The following is a 20,925-nucleotide window of genomic DNA, read 5'->3' on the forward strand; positions in this document are numbered from 1 at the left end:
ACGAGTTAGTACATTTCAAACATAAAAAAGGTCATTTTAAAGTCAACTTGATAAACCAAGATTCCAAAATTATAAAACAGAAAAGAATGCTTACCAAGGAAGGAAAATGTATCGTGCTCCGCACCCTCCTCCCGCCCTGTGGTGCAACTGATGTCCCTTTCTCCAAAAATGTACTCAATGGGAGCGTAATGTTGCAACCACACACACAAGTTGACCTGCTGTGAGGAAAAAACGAGTTAGTACATTTCAAACATAAAAAAGGTCATTTTAAAGTCAACTTGACAAACCAAGATTCCAAAAGTATAAAACAGAAAAAAATGCTTACAAAGGAAGGAAAATGTATCGTGCTCCGCACCCTCCTCCCGCCCTGTGGTGCAACTGATGTCCCTTTCTCCAAAAATGTACTCAAAGGGAGCGTAATGTTGCAACCACACACACAAGTTGACCTGCTGTGAGGAAAAAACGAGTTAGTACATTTCAAACATAAATAAGGTCATTTTAAAGTCAACTTGACAAACCAAGATTCCAAAAGTATAAAGTGGAAAAAAATGCTTACCAAGGAAGGAAAATGTATCGTGTTCCGCACCCTCCTCCCGCCCTGTGGTGCAACTGATGTCCCTTTCTCCAAAAATGTACTCAATGGGAGCGTAATGTTGCAACCACACACACAAGTTGACCTGCTGTGAGGAAAAAACGAGTTAGTACATTTCAAACATAAAAAAGGTCATTTTAAAGTTAACTTGATAAACCAAGATTCCAAAAGTATAAAACAGAAAAGAATGCCTACCAAGGAAGGAAAATGTATCGTGCTCCGCACCCTCCTCCCGCCCTGTGGTGCAACTGATGTCCCTTTCTCCAAAAATGTACTCAATGGGAGCGTAATGTTGCAACCACACACACAAGTTGACCTGCTGTGAGGAAAAAACGAGTTAGTACATTTCAAACATAAAAAAGGTCATTTTAAAGTCAACTTGATAAACCAAGATTCCAAAAGTATAAAACAGAAAAGAATGCTTACCAAGGAAGGAAAATGTATCGTGCTCCGCACCCTCCTCCCGCCCTGTGGTGCAACTGATGTCCCTTTCTCCAAAAATGTACTCAATGGGAGCGTAATGTTGCAACCACACACACAAGTTGACCTGCTGTGAGGAAAAAACGAGTTAGTACATTTCAAACATAAAAAAGGTCATTTTAAAGTCAACTTGATAAACCAAGATTCCAAAAGTATAAAACAGAAAAAAATGCTTACCAAGGAAGGAAAATGTATCGTGCTCCGCACCCTCCTCCCGCCCCGTGGTGCAACTGATGTCCCTTTCTCCAAAAATGTACTCAATGGGAGCGTAATGTTGCAACCACACACACAAGTTGACCTGCTGTGAGGAAAAAACGAGTTAGTACATTGCAAACATAAAAAAGGTCATTTTAAAGTCAACTTGACAAACCAAGATTCCAAAAGTATAAAACAGAAAAAAATGCTTACCAAGGAAGGAAAATGTATCGTGCTCCGCACCCTCCTCCCGCCCTGTGGTGCAACTGATGTCCCTTTCTCCAAAAATGTACTCAAAGGGAGCGTAATGTTACAACCACACACACAAGTTGACCTGCTGTGAGGAAAAAACGAGTTAGTACATTTCAAACATAAAAAAGGTCATTTTAAAGTCAACTTGATAAACCAAGATTCCAAAAGTATAAAACAGAAAAAAATACTTACCAAGGAAGGAAAATGTATCGTGCTCCGCACCCTCCTCCCGCCCTGTGGTGCAACTGATGTCCCTTTCTCCAAAAATGTACTCAATGGGAGCGTAATGTTGCAACCACACACACAAGTTGACCTGCTGTGAGGAAAAAACGAGTTAGTACATTTCAAACATAAAAAAGGTCATTTTAAAGTCAACTTGTTAAACCAAGATTCCAAAAGTATAAAACAGAAAAGAATGCTTACGAAGGAAGGAAAATGTATCGTGCTCCGCACCCTCCTCCCGCCCTGTGGTGCAACTGATGTCCCTTTCTCCAAAAATGTACTCAATGGGAGCGTAATGTTGCAACCACACACACAAGTTGACCTGCTGTGAGGAAAAAACGAGTTAGTACATTTCAAACATAAAAAAGGTCATTTTAAAGTTAACTTTATAAACCAAGATTCCAAAAGTATAAAACAGAAAAGAATGCCTACCAAGGAAGGAAAATGTATCGTGCTCCGCACCCTCCTCCCGCCCTGTGGTGCAACTGATGTCCCTTTCTCCAAAAATGTACTCAATGGGAGCGTAATGTTGCAACCACACACACAAGTTGACCTGCTGTGAGGAAAAAACGAGTTAGTACATTTCAAACATAAAAAAGGTCATTTTAAAGTCAACTTGATAAACCAAGATTCCAAAAGTATAAAACAGAAAAGAATGCTTACCAAGGAAGGAAAATGTATCGTGCTCCACACCCTCCTCCCGCCCTGTGGTGCAACTGATGTCCCTTTCTCCAAAAATGTACTCAATGGGAGCGTAATGTTGCAACCACACACACAAGTTGACCTGCTGTGAGGAAAAAACGAGTTAGTACATTTCAAACATAAAAAAGGTCATTTTAAAGTCAACTTGATAAACCAAGATTCCAAAATTATAAAACAGAAAAGAATGCTTACGAAGGAAGGAAAATGTATCGTGCTCCGCACCCTCCTCCCGCCCTGTGGTGCAACTGATGTCCCTTTCTCCAAAAATGTACTCAATGGGAGCGTAATGTTGCAACCACACACACAAGTTGACCTGCTGTGAGGAAAAAACGAGTTAGTACATTTCAAACATAAATAAGGTCATTTTAAAGTCAACTTGATAAACCAAGATTCCAAAAGTATAAAACAGAAAAGAATACTTACCAAGGAAGGAAAATGTATCGTGCTCCGCACCCTCCTCCCGCCCTGTGGTGCAACTGATGTCCCTTTCTCCAAAAATGTACTCAATGGGAGCGTAATGTTGCAACCACACACACAAGTTGACCTGCTGTGAGGAAAAAACGAGGTAGTACATTTCAAACATAAAAAAGGTCATTTTAAAGTCAACTTGTTAAACCAAGATTCCAAAAGTATAAAACAGAAAAGAATGCTTACGAAGGAAGGAAAATGTATCGTGTTCCGCACCCTCCTCCCGCCCTGTGGTGCAACTGATGTCCCTTTCTCCAAAAATGTACTCAATGGGAGCGTAATGTTGCAACCACACACACAAGTTGACCTGCTGTGAGGAAAAAACGAGTTAGTACATTTCAAACATAAAAAAGGTCATTTTAAAGTTAACTTGATAAACCAAGATTCCAAAAGTATAAAACAGAAAAGAATGCCTACCAAGGAAGGAAAATGTATCGTGCTCCGCACCCTCCTCCCGCTCTGTGGTGCAACTGATGTCCCTTTCTCCAAAAATGTACTCAATGGGAGCGTAATGTTGCAACCACACACACAAGTTGACCTGCTGTGAGGAAAAAACGAGTTAGTACATTTCAAACATAAAAAAGGTCATTTTAAAGTCAACTTGATAAACCAAGATTCCAAAAGTATAAAACAGAAAAGAATGCTTACCAAGGAAGGAAAATGTATCGTGCTCCACACCCTCCTCCCGCCCTGTGGTGCAACTGATGTCCCTTTCTCCAAAAATGTACTCAATGGGAGCGTAATGTTGCAACCACACACACAAGTTGACCTGCTGTGAGGAAAAAACGAGTTAGTACATTTCAAACATAAAAAAGGTCATTTTAAAGTCAACTTGATAAACCAAGATTCCAAAATTATAAAACAGAAAAGAATGCTTACGAAGGAAGGAAAATGTATCGTGCTCCGCACCCTCCTCCCGCCCTGTGGTGCAACTGATGTCCCTTTCTCCAAAAATGTACTCAATGGGAGCGTAATGTTGCAACCACACACACAAGTTGACCTGCTGTGAGGAAAAAACGAGTTAGTACATTTCAAACATAAAAAAGGTCATTTTAAAGTCAACTTGACAAACCAAGATTCCAAAAGTATAAAACAGAAAAGAATGCTTACCAAGGAAGGAAAATGTATCGTGCTCCACACCCTCCTCCCGCCCTGTGGTGCAACTGATGTCCCTTTCTCCAAAAATGTACTCAATGGGAGCGTAATGTTGCAACCACACACACAAGTTGACCTGCTGTGAGGAAAAAACGAGTTAGTACATTTCAAACATAAAAAAGGTCATTTTAAAGTCAACTTGATAAACCAAGATTCCAAAATTATAAAACAGAAAAGAATGCTTACCAAGGAAGGAAAATGTATCGTGCTCCGCACCCTCCTCCCGCCCTGTGGTGCAACTGATGTCCCTTTCTCCAAAAATGTACTCAATGGGAGCGTAATGTTGCAACCACACACACAAGTTGACCTGCTGTGAGGAAAAAACGAGTTAGTACATTTCAAACATAAAAAAGGTCATTTTAAAGTCAACTTGACAAACCAAGATTCCAAAAGTATAAAACAGAAAAAAATGCTTACCAAGGAAGGAAAATGTATCGTGCTCCGCACCCTCCTCCCGCCCTGTGGTGCAACTGATGTCCCTTTCTCCAAAAATGTACTCAATGGGAGCGTAATGTTGCAACCACACACACAAGTTGACCTGCTGTGAGGAAAAAACGAGTTAGTACATTTCAAACATAAAAAAGGTCATTTTAAAGTCAACTTGTTAAACCAAGATTCCAAAAGTATAAAACAGAAAAGAATGCTTACGAAGGAAGGAAAATGTATCGTGCTCCGCACCCTCCTCCCGCCCTGTGGTGCAACTGATGTCCCTTTCTCCAAAAATGTACTCAATGGGAGCGTAATGTTGCAACCACACACACAAGTTGACCTGCTGTGAGGAAAAAACGAGTTAGTACATTTCAAACATAAAAAAGGTCATTTTAAAGTCAACTTGTTAAACCAAGATTCCAAAAGTATAAAACAGAAAAGAATGCTTACGAAGGAAGGAAAATGTATCGTGTTCCGCACCCTCCTCCCGCCCTGTGGTGCAACTGATGTCCCTTTCTCCAAAAATGTACTCAATGGGAGCGTAATGTTGCAACCACACACACAAGTTGACCTGCTGTGAGGAAAAAACGAGTTAGTACATTTCAAACATAAAAAAGGTCATTTTAAAGTTAACTTGATAAACCAAGATTCCAAAAGTATAAAACAGAAAAGAATGCTTACCAAGGAAGGAAAATGTATCGTGCTCCACACCCTCCTCCCGCCCTGTGGTGCAACTGATGTCCCTTTCTCCAAAAATGTACTCAATGGGAGCGTAATGTTGCAACCACACACACAAGTTGACCTGCTGTGAGGAAAAAACGAGTTAGTACATTTCAAACATAAAAAAGGTCATTTTAAAGTCAACTTGATAAACCAAGATTCCAAAATTATAAAACAGAAAAGAATGCTTACGAAGGAAGGAAAATGTATCGTGCTCCGCACCCTCCTCCCGCCCTGTGGTGCAACTGATGTCCCTTTCTCCAAAAATGTACTCAATGGGAGCGTAATGTTGCAACCACACACACAAGTTGACCTGCTGTGAGGAAAAAACGAGTTAGTACATTTCAAACATAAAAAAGGTCATTTTAAAGTCAACTTGACAAACCAAGATTCCAAAAGTATATAACAGAAAAAAATGCTTACCAAGGAAGGAAAATGTATCGTGCTCCGCACCCTCCTCCCGCCCTGTGGTGCAACTGATGTCCCTTTCTCCAAAAATGTACTCAATGGGAGCGTAATGTTGCAACCACACACACAAGTTGACCTGCTGTGAGGAAAAAACGAGTTAGTACATTTCAAACATGGTAAAGGTCATTTTAAAGTCAACTTGTTAAACCAAGATTCCAAAAGTATAAAACAGAAAAGAATGCTTACGAAGGAAGGAAAATGTATCGTGCTCCGCACCCTCCCCCCGCCCTGTGGTGCAACTGATGTCCCTTTCTCCAAAAATGTACTCAATGGGAGCGTAATGTTGCAACCACACACACAAGTTGACCTGCTGTGAGGAAAAAACGAGTTAGTACATTTCAAACATAAAAAAGGTCATTTTAAAGTTAACATGATAAACCAAGATTCCAAACGTATAAAACAGAAAAAAATGCCTACCAAGGAAGGAAAATGTATCGTGCTCCGCACCCTCCTCCCGCCCTGTGGTGCAACTGATGTCCCTTTCTCCAAAAATGTACTCAATGGGAGCGTAATGTTGCAACCACACACACAAGTTGACCTGCTGTGAGGAAAAAACGAGTTAGTACATTTCAAACAAAAAAAAGGTCATTTAAAGGCAACTTGATAAACCAAGATTCCAAAAGTATAAAACAGAAAAAAATGCTTACCAAGGAAGGAAAATGTATCGTGCTCCGCACCCTCCTCCCGCCCTGTGGTGCAACTGATGTCCCTTTCTCCAAAAATGTACTCAATGGGAGCGTAATGTTGCAACCACACACACAAGTTGACCTGCTGTGAGGAAAAAACGAGTTAGTACATTTCAAACATAAAAAAGGTCATTTTAAAGTCAACTTGATAAACCAAGATTCCAAAAGTATAAAACAGAAAAGAATGCTTACCAAGGAAGGAAAATGTATCGTGCTCCGCACCCTCCTCCCGCCCTGTGGTGCAACTGATGTCCCTTTCTCCAAAAATGTACTCAATGGGAGCGTAATGTTGCAACCACACACACAAGTTGACCAGCTGTGAGGAAAAAACGAGTTAGTACATTTCAAACAAAAAAAAGGTCATTTAAAGGCAACTTGATAAACCAAGATTCCAAAAGTATAAAACAGAAAAAAATGATTACCAAGGAAGGAAAATGTATCGTGCTCCGCACCCTCCTCCCGCCCTGTGGTGCAACTGATGTCCCTTTCTCCAAAAATGTACTCAATGGGAGCGTAATGTTGCAACCACACACACAAGTTGACCTGCTGTGAGGAAAAAACGAGTTAGTACATTTCAAACAAAAAAAAGGTCATTTAAAGGCAACTTGATAAACCAAGATTCCAAAAGTATAAAACAGAAAAAAATGCTTACCAAGGAAGGAAAATGTATCGTGCTCCGCACCCTCCTCCCGCCCTGTGGTGCAACTGATGTCCCTTTCTCCAAAAATGTACTCAATGGGAGCGTAATGTTGCAACCACACACACAAGTTGACCTGCTGTGAGGAAAAAACGAGTTAGTACATTTCAAACAAAAAAAAGGTCATTTAAAGGCAACTTGATAAACCAAGATTCCAAAAGTATAAAACAGAAAAAATTGCTTACCAAGGAAGGAAAATGTATCGTGCTCCGCACCCTCCTCCCGCCCTGTGGTGCAACTGATGTCCCTTTCTCCAAAAATGTACTCAATGGGAGCGTAATGTTGCAACCACACACACAAGTTGACCTGCTGTGAGGAAAAAACGAGTTAGTACATTTCAAACAAAAAAAAGGTCATTTAAAGGCAACTTGATAAACCAAGATTCCAAAAGTATAAAACAGAAAAAAATGCTTACCAAGGAAGGAAAATGTATCGTGCTCCGCACCCTCCTCCCGCCCTGTGGTGCAACTGATGTCCCTTTCTCCAAAAATGTACTCAATGGGAGCGTAATGTTGCAACCACACACACAAGTTGACCTGCTGTGAGGAAAAAACGAGTTAGTACATTTCAAACAAAAAAAAGGTCATTTAAAGGCAACTTGATAAACCAAGATTCCAAAAGTATAAAACAGAAAAAAATGCTTACCAAGGAAGGAAAATGTATCGTGCTCCGCACCCTCCTCCCGCCCTGTGGTGCAACTGATGTCCCTTTCTCCAAAAATGTACTCAATGGGAGCGTAATGTTGCAACCACACACACAAGTTGACCTGCTGTGAGGAAAAAACGAGTTAGTACATTTCAAACATAAAAGAGGTCATTTTAAAGTCAACTTGATAAACCAAGATTCCAAAAGTATAAAACAGAAAAGAATGCTTTTCCAAGGAAGGAAAATGTATCGTGCTCCACACCCTCCTCCCGCCCTGTGGTGCAACTGATGTCCCTTTCTCCAAAAATGTACTCAATGGGAGCGTAATGTTGCAACCACACACACAAGTTGACCTGCTGTGAGGAAAAAACGAGTTAGTACATTTCAAACATAAAAAAGGTCATTTTAAAGTCAACTTGATAAACCAAGATTCCAAAAGTATAAAACAGAAAAGAATGCTTACCAAGGAAGGAAAATGTATCGTGCTCCGCACCCTCCTCCCGCCCTGTGGTGCAACTGATGTCCCTTTCTCCAAAAATGTACTCAATGGGAGCGTAATGTTGCAACCACACACACAAGTTGACCTGCTGTGAGGAAAAAACGAGTTAGTACATTTCAAACATGGAAAAGGTCATTTTAAAGTCAACTTGATAAACCAAGATTCCAAAAGTATAAAACAGAAAAGAATGCTTACCAAGGAAGGGAAATGTATCGTGCTCCGCACCCTCCTCCCGCCCTGTGGTGCAACTGATGTCCCTTTCTCCAAAAATGTACTCAATGGGAGCGTAATGTTGCAACCACACACACAAGTTGACCTGCTGTGAGGAAAAAACGAGTTTGTACATTTCAAACATGGAAAAGGTCATTTTAAAGTCAACTTGATAAAACAAGATTCCAAAAGTATAAAACAGAAAAGAATGCTTACCAAGGAAGGAAAATGTATCGTGCTCCACACCCTCCTCCCGCCCTGTGGTGCAACTGATGTCCCTTTCTCCAAAAATGTACTCAATGGGAGCGTAATGTTGCAACCACACACACAAGTTGACCTGCTGTGAGGAAAAAACGAGTTAGTACGTTCCAAACATAGAAAAGGTCATTTTAAAGTCAACTTGATAAACCAAGATTCCAAAAGTATAAAACAGAAAAGAATGCTTACCAAGGAAGGAAAATGTATCGTGCTCTGCACCCTCCTCCCGCCCTGTGGTGCAACTGATGTCCCTTTCTCCAAAAATGTACTCAATGGGAGCGTAATGTTGCAACCACACACACAAGTTGACCTGCTGTGAGGAAAAAACGAGTTAGTACATTTTAAATATGGAAAAGGTCATTTTAAAGTCAACTTGATAAACCAAGATTCCAAAAGTATAAAACAGAAAAGAATGCTTACCAAGGAAGGAAAATGTATCGTGCTCCGCACCCTCCTCCCGCCCTGTGGTGCAACTGATGTCCCTTTCTCCAAAAATGTACTCAATGGGAGCGTAATGTTGCAACCACACACACAAGTTGACCTGCTGTGAGGAAAAAACGAGTTAGTACGTTTCAAACATAAAAAAGGTCATTTTAAAGTCAACTTGATAAACCAAGATTCCAAAAGTATAAAACAGAAAAAAATGCTTACCAAGGAAGGAAAATGTATCGTGCTCTGCACCCTCCTTCCGCCCTGTGGTGCAACTGATGTCCCTTTCTCCAAAAATGTACTCAATGGGAGCGTAATGTTGCAACCACACACACAAGTTGACCTGCTGTGAGGAAAAAACGAGTTAGTACATTTCAAACATGAAAAAGGTCATTTTAAAGTCAACTTGATAAACCAAGATTCCAAAAGTATAAAACAGAAAAAAATGCTTACCAAGGAAGGAAAATGTATCGTGCTCCGCACCCTCCTCCCGCCCTGTGGTGCAACTGATGTCCCTTTCTCCAAAAAGTACTCAATGGGAGCGTAATGTTGCAACCACACACACAAGTTGACCTGCTGTGAGGAAAAAACGAGTTAGTACATTTTAAATATGGAAAAGGTCATTTTAAAGTCAACTTGATAAACCAAGATTCCAAAAGTATAAAACAGAAAAGAATGCTTACCAAGGAAGGAAAATGTATCGTGCTCCGCACCCTCCTCCCGCCCTGTGGTGCAACTGATGTCCCTTTCTCCAAAAATGTACTCAATGGGAGCGTAATGTTGCAACCACACACACAAGTTGACCTGCTGTGAGGAAAAAACGAGTTAGTACATTTTAAATATGGAAAAGGTCATTTTAAAGTCAACTTGATAAACCAAGGTTCCAAAAGTATAAAACAGAAAAGAATGCTTACCAAGGAAGGAAAATGTATCGTGCTCTGCACCCTCCTTCCGCCCTGTAGTGCAACTGATGTCCCTTTCTCCAAAAATGTACTCAATGGGAGCGTAATGTTGCAACCACACACACAAGTTGACCTGCTGTGAGGAAAAAACGAGTTAGTACATTTTAAATATGGAAAAGGTCATTTTAAAGTCAACTTGATAAACCAAGATTCCAAAAGTATAAAACAGAAAAGAATGCTTACCAAGGAAGGAAAATGTATCGTGCTCCGCACCCTCCTCCCGCCCTGTGGTGCAACTGATGTCCCTTTCTCCAAAAATGTACTCAATGGGAGCGTAATGTTGCAACCACACACACAAGTTGACCTGCTGTGAGGAAAAAACGAGTTAGTACGTTTCAAACATAAAAAAGGTCATTTTAAAGTCAACTTGATAAACCAAGATTCCAAAAGTATAAAACAGAAAAGAATGCTTACCAAGGAAGGAAAATGTATCGTGCTCCACACCCTCCTCCCGCCCTGTGGTGCAACTGATGTCCCTTTCTCCAAAAATGTACTCAATGGGAGCGTAATGTTGCAACCACACACACAAGTTGACCTGCTGTGAGGAAAAAACGAGTTAGTACGTTTCAAACATAAAAAAGGTCATTTTAAAGTCAACTTGATAAACCAAGATTCCAAAAGTATAAAACAGAAAAAAATGCTTACCAAGGAAGGAAAATGTATCGTGCTCAGCACCCTCCTTCCGCCCTGTGGTGCAACTGATGTCCCTTTCTCCAAAAATGTACTCAATGGGAGCGTAATGTTGCAACCACACACACAAGTTGACATGCTGTGAGGAAAAAACGAGTTAGTACATTTCAAACATAAAAAAGGTCATTTTAAAGTCAACTTGATAAACCAAGATTCCAAAAGTATAAAACAGAAAAGAATGCTTACCAAGGAAGGAAAATGTATCGTGCTCCACACCCTCCTCCCGCCCTGTGGTGCAACTGATGTCCCTTTCTCCAAAAATGTACTCAATGGGAGCGTAATGTTGCAACCACACGCACAAGTTGACCTGCTGTGAGGAAAAAACGAGTTAGTACATTTCAAACAAAAAAAAGGTCATTTAAAGGCAACTTGATAAACCAAGATTCCAAAAGTATAAAACAGAAAAAAATGCTTACCAAGGAAGGAAAATGTATCGTGCTCCGCACCCTCCTCCCGCCCTGTGGTGCAACTGATGTCCCTTTCTCCAAAAATGTACTCAATGGGAGCGTAATGTTGCAACCACACACACAAGTTGACCTGCTGTGAGGAAAAAACGAGTTAGTACATTTCAAACAAAAAAAAGGTCATTTAAAGGCAACTTGATAAACCAAGATTCCAAAAGTATAAAATAGAAAAAAATGCTTACCAAGGAAGGAAAATGTATCGTGCTCCGCACCCTCCTCCCGCCCTGTGGTGCAACTGATGTCCCTTTCTCCAAAAATGTACTCAATGGGAGCGTAATGTTGCAACCACACACACAAGTTGACCTGCTGTGAGGAAAAAACGAGTTAGTACATTTCAAACATAAAAAAGGTCATTTTAAAGTCAACTAGATAAACCAAGATTCCAAAAGTATAAAACAGAAAAGAATGCTTTTCCAAGGAAGGAAAATGTATCGTGCTCCACACCCTCCTCCCGCCCTGTGGTGCAACTGATGTCCCTTTCTCCAAAAATGTACTCAATGGGAGCGTAATGTTGCAACCACACACACAAGTTGACCTGCTGTGAGGAAAAAACGAGTTAGTACATTTCAAACATAAAAAAGGTCATTTTAAAGTCAACTTGATAAACCAAGATTCCAAAAGTATAAAACAGAAAAGAATGCTTACCAAGGAAGGAAAATGTATCGTGCTCCGCACCCTCCTCCCGCCCTGTGGTGCAACTGATGTCCCTTTCTCCAAAAATGTACTCAATGGGAGCGTAATGTTGCAACCACACACACAAGTTGACCTGCTGTGAGGAAAAAACGAGTTAGTACATTTCAAACATGGAAAAGGTCATTTTAAAGTCAACTTGATAAACCAAGATTCCAAAAGTATAAAACGGAAAAGAATGCTTACCAAGGAAGGGAAATGTATCGTGCTCCGCACCCTCCTCCCGCCCTGTGGTGCAACTGATGTCCCTTTCTCCAAAAATGTACTCAATGGGAGCGTAATGTTGCAACCACACACACAAGTTGACCTGCTGTGAGGAAAAAACGAGTTTGTACATTTCAAACATGGAAAAGGTCATTTTAAAGTCAACTTGATAAACCAAGATTCCAAAAGTATAAAACAGAAAAGAATGCTTACCAAGGAAGCTAAATGTATCGTGCTCCACACCCTCCTCCCGCCCTGTGGTGCAACTGATGTCCCTTTCTCCAAAAATGTACTCAATGGGAGCGTAATGTTGCAACCACACACACAAGTTGACCTGCTGTGAGGAAAAAACGAGTTAGTACATTTGAAACATGGAAAAGGTCATTTTAAAGTCAACTTGATAAAACAAGATTCCAAAAGTATAAAACAGAAAAGAATGCTTACCAAGGAAGGAAAATGTATCGCGCTCCGCACCCTCCTCCCGCCCTGTGGTGCTACTGATGTCCCTTTCTCCAAAAATGTACTCAATGGGAGCGTAATGTTGCAACCACACACACAAGTTGACCTGCTGTGAGGAAAAAACGAGTTAGTACATTTCAAACATAAAAAAGGTCATTTTAAAGTCAACTTGATAAACCAAGATTCCAAAAGTATAAAACAGAAAAGAATGCTTACCAAGGAAGGAAAATGTATCGTGCTCCACACCCTCCTCCCGCCCTGTGGTGCAACTGATGTCCCTTTCTCCAAAAATGTACTCAATGGGAGCGTAATGTTGCAACCACACACACAAGTTGACCTGCTGTGAGGAAAAAACGAGTTAGTACGTTTCAAACATAAAAAAGGTCATTTTAAAGTCAACTTGATAAACCAAGATTCCAAAAGTATAAAACAGAAAAGAATGCTTACCAAGGAAGGAAAATGTATCGTGCTCTGCACCCTCCTCCCGCCCTGTGGTGCAACTGATGTCCCTTTCTCCAAAAATGTACTCAATGGGAGCGTAATGTTGCAACCACACACACAAGTTGACCTGCTGTGAGGAAAAAACGAGTTAGTACATTTTAAATATGGAAAAGGTCATTTTAAAGTCAACTTGATAAACCAAGATTCCAAAAGTATAAAACAGAAAAGAATGCTTACCAAGGAAGGAAAATGTATCGTGCTCCGCACCCTCCTCCCGCCCTGTGGTGCAACTGATGTCCCTTTCTCCAAAAATGTACTCAATGGGAGCGTAATGTTGCAACCACACACGCAAGTTGACCTGCTGTGAGGAAAAAACGAGTTAGTACGTTTCAAACATAAAAAAGGTCATTTTAAAGTCAACTTGATAAACCAAGATTCCAAAAGTATAAAACAGAAAAAAATGCTTACCAAGGAAGGAAAATGTATCGTGCTCTGCACCCTCCTTCCGCCCTGTGGTGCAACTGATGTCCCTTTCTCCAAAAATGTACTCAATGGGAGCGTAATGTTGCAACCACACACACAAGTTGACCTGCTGTGAGGAAAAAACGAGTTAGTACATTTCAAACATGAAAAAGGTCATTTTAAAGTCAACTTGATAAACCAAGATTCCAAAAGTATAAAAGAGAAAAAAATGCTTACCAAGGAAGGAAAATGTATCGTGCTCCGCACCCTCCTCCCGCCCTGTGGTGCAACTGATGTCCCTTTCTCCAAAAATGTACTCAATGGGAGCGTAATGTTGCAACCACACACACAAGTTGACCTGCTGTGAGGAAAAAACGAGTTAGTACATTTTAAATATGGAAAAGGTCATTTTAAAGTCAACTTGATAAACCAAGATTCCGAAAGTATAAAACAGAAAAGAATGCTTACCAAGGAAGGAAAATGTATCGTGCTCCGCACCCTCCTCCCGCCCTGTGGTGCAACTGATGTCCCTTTCTCCAAAAATGTACTCAATGGGAGCGTAATGTTGCAACCACACACACAAGTTGACCTGCTGTGAGGAAAAAACGAGTTAGTACATTTTAAATATGGAAAAGGTCATTTTAAAGTCAACTTGATAAACCAAGGTTCCAAAAGTATAAAACAGAAAAGAATGCTTACCAAGGAAGGAAAATGTATCGTGCTCTGCACCCTCCTTCCGCCCTGTAGTGCAGCTGATGTCCCTTTCTCCAAAAATGTACTCAATGGGAGCGTAATGTTGCAACCACACACACAAGTTGACCTGCTGTGAGGAAAAAACGAGTTAGTACATTTTAAATATGGAAAAGGTCATTTTAAAGTCAACTTCATAAACCAAGATTCCAAAAGTATAAAACAGAAAAGAATGCTTACCAAGGAAGGAAAATGTATCGTGCTCCGCACCCTCCTCCCGCCCTGTGGTGCAACTGATGTCCCTTTCTCCAAAAATGTACTCAATGGGAGCGTAATGTTGCAACCACACACACAAGTTGACCTGCTGTGAGGAAAAAACGAGTTAGTACGTTTCAAACATAAAAAAGGTCATTTTAAAGTCAACTTGATAAACCAAGATTCCAAAAGTATAAAACAGAAAAGAATGCTTACCAAGGAAGGAAAATGTATCGTGCTCCACACCCTCCTCCCGCCCTGTGGTGCAACTGATGTCCCTTTCTCCAAAAATGTACTCAATGGGAGCGTAATGTTGCAACCACACACACAAGTTGACCTGCTGTGAGGAAAAAACGAGTTAGTACGTTTCAAACATAAAAAAGGTCATTTTAAAGTCAACTTGATAAACCAAGATTCCAAAAGTATAAAACAGAAAAAAATGCTTACCAAGGAAGGAAAATGTATCGTGCTCAGCACCCTCCTTCCGCCCTGTGGTGCAACTGATGTCCCTTTCTCCAAAAATGTACTCAATGGGAGCGTAATGTTGCAACCACACACACATGTTGACCTGCTGTGAGGAAAAAACGAGTTAGTACATTTCAAACATAAAAAAGGTCATTTTAAAGTCAACTTGATAAACCAAGATTCCAAAAGTATAAAACAGAAAAGAATGCTTACCAAGGAAGGAAAATGTATCGTGCTCCACACCCTCCTCCCGCCCTGTGGTGCAACTGATGTCCCTTTCTCCAAAAATGTACTCAATGGGAGCGTAATGTTGCAACCACACACACAAGTTGACCTGCTGTGAGGAAAAAACGAGTTAGTACGTTTCAAACATAAAAAAGGTCATTTTAAAGTCAACTTGATAAACCAAGATTCCAAAAGTATAAAACAGAAAAGAATGCTTACCAAGGAAGGAAAATGTATCGTGCTCCACACCCTCCTCCCGCCCTGTGGTGCAACTGATGTCCCTTTCTCCAAAAATGTACTCAATGGGAGCGTAATGTTGCAACCACACACACAAGTTGACCTGCTGTGAGGAAAAAACGAGTTAGTACGTTTCAAACATAAAAAAGGTCATTTTAAAGTCAACTTGATAAACCAAGATTCCAAAAGTATAAAACAGAAAAAAATGCTTACCAAGGAAGGAAAATGTATCGTGCTCAGCACCCTCCTTCCGCCCTGTGGTGCAACTGATGTCCCTTTCTCCAAAAATGTACTCAATGGGAGCGTAATGCTGCAACCACACACACAAGTTGACCTGCTGTGAGGAAAAAACGAGTTAGTACGTTTCAAACATAAAAAAAGGTCATTTTAAAGTCAACTTGATAAACCAAGATTCCAAAAGTATAAAACAGAAAAGAATGCTTACCAAGGAAGGAAAATGTATCGTGCTCAGCACCCTCCTTCCGCCCTGTGGTGCAACTGATGTCCCTTTCTCCAAAAATGTACTCAATGGGAGCGTAATGTTGCAACCACACACACATGTTGACCTGCTGTGAGGAAAAAACGAGTTAGTACATTTCAAACATAAAAAAGGTCATTTTAAAGTCAACTTGATAAACCAAGATTCCAAAAGTATAAAACAGAAAAGAATGCTTACCAAGGAAGGAAAATGTATCGTGCTCCACACCCTCCTCCCGCCCTGTGGTGCAACTGATGTCCCTTTCTCCAAAAATGTACTCAATGGGAGCGTAATGTTGCAACCACACACACAAGTTGACCTGCTGTGAGGAAAAAACGAGTTAGTACGTTTCAAACATAAAAAAGGTCATTTTAAAGTCAACTTGATAAACCAAGATTCCAAAAGTATAAAACAGAAAAGAATGCTTACCAAGGAAGGAAAATGTATCGTGCTCCACACCCTCCTCCCGCCCTGTGGTGCAACTGATGTCCCTTTCTCCAAAAATGTACTCAATGGGAGCGTAATGTTGCAACCACACACACAAGTTGACCTGCTGTGAGGAAAAAACGAGTTAGTACGTTTCAAACATAAAAAAGGTCATTTTAAAGTCAACTTGATAAACCAAGATTCCAAAAGTATAAAACAGAAAAGAATGCTTACCAAGGAAGGAAAATGTATCGTGCTCCGCACCCTCCTCCCGCCCTGTGGTGCAACTGATGTCCCTTTCTCCAAAAATGTACTCAATGGGAGCGTAATGTTGCAACCACACACACAAGTTGACCTGCTGTGAGGAAAAAACGAGTTAGTACATTTCAAACATGAAAAAGGTCATTTTAAAGTCAACTTGATAAACCAAGATTCCAAAAGTATAAAACAGAAAAAAATGCTTACCAAGGAAGGAAAATGTATCGTGCTCCGCACCCTCCTTCCGCCCTGTGGTGCAACTGATGTCCCTTTCTCCAAAAATGTACTCAATGGGAGCGTAATGTTGCAACCACACACACAAGTTGACCTGCTGTGAGGAAAAAACGAGTTAGTACATTTCAAACATAAAAAAGGTCATTTTAAAGTCAACTTGATAAACCAAGATTCCAAAAGTATAAAACAGAAAAGAATGCTTACCAAGGAAGGAAAATGTATCGTGCTCCGCACCCTCCCCCCGCCCTGTGGTGCAACTGATGTCCCTTTCTCCAAAAATGTACTCAATGGGAGCGTAATGTTGCAACCACACACACAAGTTGACCTGCTGTGAGGAAAAAACGAGTTAGTACATTTCAAACATGAAAAAGGTCATTTTAAAGTCAACTTGATAAACCAAGATTCCAAAAGTATAAAACAGAAAAAAATGCTTACCAAGGAAGGAAAATGTATCGTGCTCCGCACCCTCCTCCCGCCCTGTGGTGCAACTGATGTCCCTTTCTCCAAAAATGTACTCAATGGGAGCGTAATGTTGCAACCACACACACAAGTTGACCTGCTGTGAGGAAAAAACGAGTTAGTACATTTCAAACATAAAAAAGGTCATTTTAAAGTCAACTTGATAAACCAAGATTCCAAAAGTATAAAACAGAAAAGAATGCTTACCAAGGAAGGAAAATGTATCGTGCTCCGCACCCTCCTCCCGCCCTGTGGTGCAACTGATGTCCCTTTCTCCAAAAACGTACTCAATGGTAGCGTAATGTTGCAACCACACACACAAGTTGACCTGCTGTGAGGAAAAAACGAGTTAGTACATTTCAAACATAAAAAAGGTCATTTTAAAGTCAACTTGATAAACCAAGATTCCAAAAGTATAAAACAGAAAAGAATGCTTACCAAGGAAGGAAAATGTATCGTGCTCCGCACCCTCCTCCCGCCCTGTGGTGCAACTGATGTCCCTTTCTCCAAAAATGTACTCAATGGGAGCGTAATGTTGCAACCACACACACAAGTTGACCTGCTGTGAGGAAAAAACGAGTTAGTACATTTCAAACATGAAAAAGGTCATTTTAAAGTCAACTTGATAAACCAAGATTCCAAAAGTATAAAACAGAAAAAAATGCTTACCAAGGAAGGAAAATGTATCGTGCTCCGCACCCTCCTCCCGCCCTGTGGTGCAACTGATGTCCCTTTCTCCAAAAATGTACTCAATGGGAGCGTAATGTTGCAACCACACACACAAGTTGACCTGCTGTGAGGAAAAAACGAGTTAGTACATTTCAAACATAAAAAAGGTCATTTTAAAGTCAACTTGATAAACCAAGATTCCAAAAGTATAAAACAGAAAAGAATGCTTACCAAGGAAGGAAAATGTATCGTGCTCCGCACCCTCCTCCCGCCCTGTGGTGCAACTGATGTCCCTTTCTCCAAAAACGTACTCAATGGTAGCGTAATGTTGCAACCACACACACAAGTTGACCTGCTGTGAGGAAAAAACGAGTTAGTACATTTCAAACATAAAAAAGGTCATTTTAAAGTCAACTTGATAAACCAAGATTCCAAAAGTATAAAACAGAAAAGAATGCTTACCAAGGAAGGAAAATGTATCGTGCTCCGCACCCTCCTCCCGCTCTGTGGTGCAACTGATGTCCCTTTCTCCAAAAATGTACTCAATGGGAGCGTAATGTTGCAACCACACACACAAGTTGACCTGCTGTGAGGAAAAAACGAGTTAGTACATTTCAAACATGAAAAAGGTCATTTTAAAGTCAACTTGATAAACCAAGATTCCAAAAGTATAAAACAGAAAAAAATGCTTACCAAGGAAGGAAAATGTATCGTGCTCCGCACCCTCCTCCCGCCCTGTGGTGCAACTGATGTCCCTTTCTCCAAAAATGTACTCAATGGGAGCGTAATGTTGCAACCACACACACAAGTTGACCTGCTGTGAGGAAAAAACGAGTTAGTACATTTCAAACATAAAAAAGGTCATTTTAAAGTCAACTTGATAAACCAAGATTCCAAAAGTATAAAACAGAAAAGAATGCTTACCAAGGAAGGAAAATGTATCGTGCTCCGCACCCTCCTCCCGCCCTGTGGTGCAACTGATGTCCCTTTCTCCAAAAACGTACTCAATGGTAGCGTAATGTTGCAACCACACACACAAGTTGACCTGCTGTGAGGAAAAAACGAGTTAGTACATTTCAAACATAAAAAAGGTCATTTTAAAGTCAACTTGATAAACCAAGATTCCAAAAGTATAAAACAGAAAAGAATGCTTACCAAGGAAGGAAAATGTATCGTGCTCCGCACCCTCCTCCCGCCCTGTGGTGCAACTGATGTCCCTTTCTCCAAAAATGTAATCAATGGGATCGTAATGTTGCAACCACACACACAAGTTGACCTGCTGTGAGGAAAAAACGAGTTAGTACATTTCAAACATAAAAAAGGTCATTTTAAAGTCAACTAGACAAACCAAGATTCCAAAAGTATAAAACAGAAAAAAATGCTTACCAAGGAAGGAAAATGTATCGTGCTCCGCACCCTCCTCCCGCCCTGTGGTGCAACTGATGTCCCTTTCTCCAAAAATGTACTCAATGGGAGCGTAATGTTGCAACCACACACACAAGTTGACCTGCTGTGAGGAAAAAACGAGTTAGTACATTTCAAACATAAAAAAGGTCATTTTAAAGTCAACTTGTTAAACCAAGATTCCAAAAGTATAAAACAGAAAAGAATGCTTACCAAGGAAGGAAAATGTATCGTGCTCCGCACCCTCCTCCCGCTCTGTGGTGCAACTGATGTCCCTTTCTCCAAAAATGTACTCAATGGGAGCGTAATGTTGCAACCACACACACAAGTTGACCTGCTGTGAGGAAAAAACGAGTTAGTACATTTCAAACATGAAAAAGGTCATTTTAAAGTCAACTTGATAAACCAAGATTCCAAAAGTATAAAACAGAAAAAAATGCTTACCAAGGAAGGAAAATGTATCGTGCTCCGCACCCTCCTCCCGCCCTGTGGTGCAACTGATGTCCCTTTCTCCAAAAATGTACTCAATGGGAGCGTAATGTTGCAACCACACACACAAGTTGACCTGCTGTGAGGAAAAAACGAGTTAGTACATTTCAAACATAAAAAAGGTCATTTTAAAGTCAACTTGATAAACCAAGATTCCAAAAGTATAAAACAGAAAAGAATGCTTACCAAGGAAGGAAAATGTATCGTGCTCCGCACCCTCCTCCCGCCCTGTGGTGCAACTGATGTCCCTTTCTCCAAAAACGTACTCAATGGTAGCGTAATGTTGCAACCACACACACAAGTTGACCTGCTGTGAGGAAAAAACGAGTTAGTACATTTCAAACATAAAAAAGGTCATTTTAAAGTCAACTTGATAAACCAAGATTCCAAAAGTATAAAACAGAAAAGAATGCTTACCAAGGAAGGAAAATGTATCGTGCTCCGCACCCTCCTCCCGCCCTGTGGTGCAACTGATGTCCCTTTCTCCAAAAATGTAATCAATGGGATCGTAATGTTGCAACCACACACACAAGTTGACCTGCTGTGAGGAAAAAACGAGTTAGTACATTTCAAACATAAAAAAGGTCATTTTAAAGTCAACTAGACAAACCAAGATTCCAAAAGTATAAAACAGAAAAAAATGCTTACCAAGGAAGGAAAATGTATCGTGCTCCGCACCCTCCTCCCGCCCTGTGGTGCAACTGATGTCCCTTTCTCCAAAAATGTACTCAATGGGAGCGTAATGTTGCAACCACACACACAAGTTGACCTGCTGTGAGGAAAAAACGAGTTAGTACATTTCAAACATAAAAAAGGTCATTTTAAAGTCAACTTGTTAAACCAAGATTCCAAAAGTATAAAACAGAAAAGAATGCTTACGAAGGAAGGAAAATGTATCGTGCTCCGCACCCTCCTCCCGCCCTGTGGTGCAACTGATGTCCCTTTCTCCAAAAATGTACTCAATGGGAGCGTAATGTTGCAACCACACACACAAGTTGACCTGCTGTGAGGAAAAAACGAGTTAGTACATTTCAAACATAAAAAAGGTCATTTTAAAGTTAACTTGATAAACCAAGATTCCAAAAGTATAAAACAGAAAAGAATGCCTACCAAGGAAGGAAAATGTATCGTGCTCCGCACCCTCCTCCCGCCCTGTG

Source organism: Schistocerca nitens, chromosome 11 (assembly GCF_023898315.1).
Source record: "Schistocerca nitens isolate TAMUIC-IGC-003100 chromosome 11, iqSchNite1.1, whole genome shotgun sequence".
Classification (NCBI taxonomy): Eukaryota; Metazoa; Arthropoda; class Insecta; order Orthoptera; family Acrididae; genus Schistocerca; species Schistocerca nitens.